A 6,972-nucleotide genomic window follows, 5' to 3' on the forward strand; every position below is an offset into this window, starting at 1 on the left:
GAAAAGAGCGTTTTAACGACTTGCAGATTTTACAAGTTCGAAGGCCTATCACTCTAAAATTAAGGCATTGTACCATGCCAATTTACTTTCGGTAAATTTACACCACCCAGGCAACACAAAGGCATCCCCAGTAAGTCTCTGGGATGTCGGCATCAGTTCATTCGTGCATCCTAAGGAAGTCTTGCACTAATCTTAAAAAGCTACTGATCAGGTCCATTTGCCCGTCCCAAGTAGATACTGGGATCATACCAGTTGCATAATTGGAGGACCTGTTTAGGATGATGTCAGGACATGTTCCAAGGCACTACTGTTTGACATTGTAATTAGAGGACAATTCATTATTCACAGATAGGGTTAATATATGCATGACGCAGCTTGGATATGTGAAGTAGGGCTCCGTTTTGATATTTTCCCGCTTTCATGTGCTCTGAAATCTCAGAAATTTTGCGTCTTTGTTTCTTGACACTATTAAAAATCAGTTTGGTATCAAACGAACTACGAGTACCTCAGGTGCAGCACCACCTATACGCATATGCACTACACTAGCATAGCCTTTGAGATCGGCTTCGAGAAAGTGCGCCAGCAGCAGCGGGCAAATTGATCTTCGCGCATACGAAGCTACCGGCACTCAGCGCATGCACTTTGTCCCCATCGCAGATCGCTTTGAAGATGAGGCCCGCGTGGCGCGCACTTCGCCCACATCCACTCTACCCACATAGCAGATCGCTTTCAAGTATAGTGCCTAGAATATACTATATTCTAGGCACTATACTTTCAAGACACGGCGCTCGCGCAGCCGCGCTGTGAGCAGCAGCCGACGGAGCAGAACGCATCCCCCCTCACCTTCATCTTTCTCTCTCTCCGTCGCCTAGCCTCCGCGCCTCGCGCACCAAAGAAGACCGGCCTCCGGCCTGCCTTCCTCCCTCGCGTGCGCTACATGGAGCCGCGTGAGCGGGCACCCAGATGGAGCCGCGATTGCCGGCTCTCCCTCGTACGCTTTGACTCGTACACACAGCGTACGGCGCGCGGCGACCATTTTATCGCCATTGGACTTTACATGGAAGCTCACGGCGACGCCGACGGCAGAAATGCGCTTGGAGTGTCCATATAATTGCGATAGCAATAAAAGCATTTCTGCGTTTTGCATGCATTTGAATAGGTGGCATCGGTCCGAGCTAGCTAAGGCTTCCTCTTAAGATCGCGGGGCTCGTCCCGAGATTGTGACGACGATATGTTTCCCAGGACTCCTACGAGAAATTTCTCAAAAGAGAGCGTTAAGGGATCATCCAACATATGCACGCAGCCCAAGCAGGCTGCCATGGAGAGCCAGAGAATTGCCGCCAACATCGATGCTTCATGCCAACTCATTCAATTGAGCCAGGTTGTGATTTCTGGAAGAGGTGCTGCTCCCATAATTATGTAAATAAGCTGCTATGGTAATCATGTAGATGTGTGCTCCGATTCAACATGTAACTGAGAGAAGGAGCTCCTATTCTTGCATCTATGAGTGCTGCTTAGTCTTGTAAACGTGTAAATAAACCCTGTACTTTAGGCTTCTGACCAACTCTCACCAGCAAGCAATTCTTGTGACGCCCCGGTAGCATAGGCCAGCTATCCTTTTTTGAGACATTCCGACAGCTTAGGCAAGCGAACCCTTAGAGTGCTGTCCGATTCCGACCTGATACCCACAACAGCCATTCTCCTGAGCTACCTTCTAGTCGAACGCCTTCTAGCTACCTTCTATATAGCTACCTTCTAGTCGAATACAGTCGAACGCCTTCACAATGAACGCCTTTACTACGATATTGCATGTATAAGGGAGGATTGATTCCTGTTTCATATGTATTGTGAACGTCTTAAAACGATGTGTTGTTTCTTTTTTCCGAATGCCACGTATATATAGCGGTGCCGCCACTGCTCTCCGCAGATGTCACCGAGGTGCACTCTGCGCTAGCGTTAACGGCAGCGTGATCTACACGCACTTGACGAGCATTCCGGTGTCAGTAGTAGTCCTCCTGTAATGCTTCAGGAATCGTTCAACTCGTGCGGTACTTGTAACGTGTCAGCGTGTGCGACGGCTGACAAATACGTCGCATTTGACGATGACTGGATGATGTTATCGTAATAACTGACGATCGACAACGTCTTCAAAGCCATCCAGGGTGGAACGGACGCGAATGTCTACGAAGTCAACAGTGACGTGAACGAACCCCGAATTTTGACATTTTGACGGCAAGGGAGGCGATAGCTGCATGCGATGATTCACAGCATTACTTAATTTGCACAGCTCTGGCGTATCGCCGCTGAGCATGCTGTGAACCTCGACGCAATAATTATGGCCGCAGTCAGAAATTCTGTCAAAGGAATTGTACACACACACACACACATAAAGTTAGCGTCTTACTTCAGTAAGTCTCTAACTCATGTTATATTTTGTTCTATTGAACGTACTACGTGCTTGCTCCCCTTGCTCCACTGCTTGCTCACAGCCTGCTCCACTGTGAGCGACCTTTTGTAAGTGACCTGTATCACGAATAATTTTGCATGTCCCGAGCACTTCTTTATACAGGCTCTTGACTGTATGTGCCTATTAGATGTGATTCATTTGAATATAGCTGGTAATGAAATAGTTAAGAAAGGCCGAGTCCCACTATGTTGATACAAATTTTGCATTGCATGACATCCATGCGGAAGTGCCACTAGGGTTTTTGAACTGGGTTATTTTGAACTGGGTTATTACTGCGATAGCAATTATATGGACACTCCAAGCGAATTTTTGCCGTCGCCGTCGCCGTGAGGTTCCGTATAAAGTCCAACCGCGATAAAACCGTCGCCGCGCGCCATACACTGTGTGCGAGTGAACGCGTGCGAGGGTGAGCCGGCAACCGCAGAGAGGAAGAGGAGAGATGAAGGAAAGGAAACGGATAGGAGAATAAACGCGAGAGAGGAAGGCGGCCGGAAGCGCGCGGTCTTCGTTCGCTCGCGGGACACGGGGAGGAGGCGACGGAGACGGTGGGGGTGCGTTCTGCTCTTGCGGCTGCTGCTGACGGAGCTGCCGCGCGGGCACCGTATCTTGAAAGCGATCTGCTATGTGGCAGAAGTGTGAGCCCGCGGAGGCTTCATCTTCAAAGCGATCTGCGATGGGTACAAAGTGCATGCACCGATTACCGGTAGCTTCGTATGCGCTGTGCTTTCGACGTTCGCGTTGAAGCGAAACGAGAGACAGCGCGAAGGTCAATTTACCCGCCGCTGCTGGCGCGCTTTCTCAATCCTGCGTTTTGACGAGTTTCCGCGGTCATCGAGCGAGATGTGTTCATGTTTACCTGTGCGCGCGTGACACCGTGCTAGTTTATATAGTTAGTAAGCGAATATTTACAACTTTATACGGCCGATAAAACTACTATCCTTACTTCGTATAACTGTCTACTAATTTGTTATCGCAATCGATGCTTCGCCTTTAGGGCGAAACTGCGACGTTTTCTTGCTCACGGAGTTAATTATATAATTATTAATTTGATGGCCTGTGTTTCACAGTGAGCTTTCAAATATTCAAAGGTTTACAATATGTTTACAATATTCAAATGTTCATAATATGCTATTTTTGTGATTACACCAAAACATTTGAAATGCTGCTGGAACAGCTCACTTCAGCTCTACGTTGCCGAGAGCTGTCACTATATGAACTTTAACGCATCTGTTTTGCTGAAATTAGCGAAATGTAATTAGCGAAGCGTAATGAAAATTAGCATTACTGAATTGATAAAAGATTTCTACGCAGGATGTCAACAGTGTTCACAGGATTTGACAGTGACTTAAACCCCCTCAAATCAAACCTGTGACATATGCGCATCCTGTGGTATCAACGTATTCCCTCTTCCCGACTACCAGATGCTGCAACAGGAGTTTTCGTTACATGGTACAAACCTTCACCTACAATCAGACTACAAAGGAACTTAATGAAATAAAATATCAAATATAGATATGCATTGCCAGTAGCTACAGCCAGTTTAAATTATATTATACATAGTATGTCCACATCACAGACTCGGGCTGCTACAGAGCTCGACTGTTTTGAGCATGAAAAACAATTATACAACAAACCGACCAGTAGTGTAACATCAGCACATGTGGAAATGACCATTTTTACATCCTTAGTCGCCTGCAATCAAAAGTCGTAATTTCGCCAGAAAGGCGAAATTGTCAATAATAACCTAACCTAACCTAAATTGTCTAATACATTGCATTGATAACAATAGCAATGTATTAGACAACTACACGATGTGAGGTTCATAGCTTTATCGGTTTGTATAATGTGCTGTAAATTAATTTATTAAGCTAACAAGCACGGTGTAACGTGCGCGCAGCAAACATGAACAGATCTCGCTTGATGACTAGGAACACTTGCTGTCACAGCGCTGGGTGATGAAGAGCGCTGGCAACAGGGCGCGAACGCTTCGTGCTGCTTCTCGCTTCACCGCGCTCGGAAACTTGAAATTACGCGACCTCCAACACTAGGCCCGCGAGAAAACACAGCGCGTAAAAATCCACCAACCATTTCGTCTCGCCCTTCGTCTTTGCACCCCCCGCAGATTACTTCCAAGATACGGCGCGTGGGCCGCGTATATATGCGCTCAGCGACGCGGACCGCCATGTGCAGCCACGACCGGGCTAGAAGACGAGACGCACGCTCTCCTGCCTCCCCTTCCCCCATAGCGCGCACTTGATAACTTAACCGCCAACATTGGGCTCGCTGGAAGACAGCGCACACCAAGACACCCTCCTTCTCGGCTCACCCTCGCACACTTCCCTTCTCATCAACAGCATATGGCGCGCGATAAGATCTTATCGCAGATGGAATTCTTGCGGAACATCATGGCAACGGCGACATTTCGCCTGGAGTGCCCATATAATTGCTATCGCAATATAAACACCATCCGCTTCTGAGCACTGGAGCACCGTGGGTACTACATTAGAAAAAGTGCGATTCGGGATCTAAATTGCGCTTACGTTTTTTTAGACAGACGCAATAAAATTAAACAGAACTAGAACACATTCAAACAAACGCTCGCATATGTAAAATAGTGCTGTGTGGCAGCTGGCACTTCAGCACCGAAGAGTTCCGCCTACGGCACTGGAAGGGTCTTCTCCTGGTGGTAGGTGTTGTCCCAGAAGCAAGCTGTACAGGTGTGAAGTTGCAGTCAGTTACTGTGACTGCGATAGAATGGCCACAGGGACAGATTGACTCTTCAACCTTGACGTCCGCTGCCGCGCGCAGGACCTCGCTGTGTAACTCGGCGCTTCTGGAATTTCATCCGTTTCGGGCTGATCCTGCACGGTGGTGGCTGCAAATCGATGACTCCTTGAGTGACTGTCAGGGTTGGTTCGACATGCAGTGTAAAACAATCGTATGTGTGTGAGCAGTTAACACACCGTTAAACAAGAGTATAGCGCATTCCTCTTGCACCTGTTCATGCATTGCTGCACTTATGTACTCTCAAGTGGTAACTATGTTAGCAAATGCACTAAAGGCAAGGAGCCGCTGAAAACACTAGAACCATTCAACATTAATGCAATTACAGCACTGTTTAAAAGTAACACTCCTTTGTTGTTAGCATTTAAAAGTATTCATGGTGATTTTTAGACTCAGAGCTTTTTCTGATACTGTACACCAAAACTTAATTTTTAAATTTAAAACAGTTACACAATACAATATAAACGTACCAGTGTAATGCACTGTCAGGACGCTGAATGATACACAATTAAAATGCGCAACGGGATAACAGAGCATGTTGCCATCAGTAAAATACAACTGAATGAAGGAAAAGTGGTTTAATCATTGCAGACAATGCAACCATATAACATTAGTGCCTTGTCAGGAGTAATAGGCTTTCACCATTACCATATGTAAATCAGTGACTGTATTTCTTGGAATTTCTACTACAGCAAATGCAATGCAAATTAAGCTTACAAGCTAGACATCCCACTGCTGCATGCACTTGCGGCTAACCTGTCATTGAAGCAACTGAAAATCCTTATTCAGGTCACAAACAATCAGCTTGTGGAATGTACTTGTGTAAACTGGCTAAATATGTGCTTGCTAAATTGATTTCAAGGAGTATGATAAATTCAGGCTAATCATGAATATCTAGGATAAACCTTCCTGCTTTCCGTTTTCTTTAAACGTTAACCTTGCCCGCAGGCTAACAACCTCGCGCAATCATTTCGTGAATTGTAACACTAAAAGTCACAGTTTCGCCCTAATGGCGAAGCATTCATTGCGATAGCAAATCATTAGACAGTTATACGAAGTAAGGTTAGTCGTTTTATCAGCTGTATAAACTGCTGTAAATATTCGTCTACGAACTAAATTAACAAACACGTTGTCACACGCCGCACAGTTAAACACGAAAACATCTCACTCGATGGCCGCGGATACTCGCTGTCAGAATGCTGGCGTGATGAACGGCAGCAGTGGCGTGCGAATTTCCCTTCGTGCTGCCTCTCGTTTCAACGCGAACTAGGCGCGCGAGAACACTGCGCCCAGGAAGCCATAAGCTATATCAGGTCCGTTAGTATTCGAAACCACCGCAGATTGCCTCCAAGATGGGACGCGCGCGGCCGCCACAGCGAACGTTGGCCACAGCTGGAGCAGAAGAGGAGATGCACACTAACCTGTACCCTATACCCCCCGCCCTTCTTCCAGCGAGCGCACATTGCCCCACCTTCCTCCCTTGCGTGCGCGAGAAAAAAAACTGCCACATCAAGCCACCAGCCTCGGCTCACCCTCGCAAGCTTTTGCTCGCACCTACGGCATACGGCGCGCGCGGCCGCGATGTCATTGCACTTGGACTTTATGCGGTACATCACGGTGACGCCGACTGCGCAATTCGCCTGACTGTCCATATACTTGCCATCGCAATAATATGAAACGAAAACATTAAGTAAACCTACAATGGTACAATGATTCTGGAT

The sequence above is a fragment of the Dermacentor silvarum genome, chromosome 6 (assembly GCF_013339745.2).
Source record: "Dermacentor silvarum isolate Dsil-2018 chromosome 6, BIME_Dsil_1.4, whole genome shotgun sequence".
Classification (NCBI taxonomy): domain Eukaryota; kingdom Metazoa; phylum Arthropoda; class Arachnida; order Ixodida; family Ixodidae; genus Dermacentor; species Dermacentor silvarum.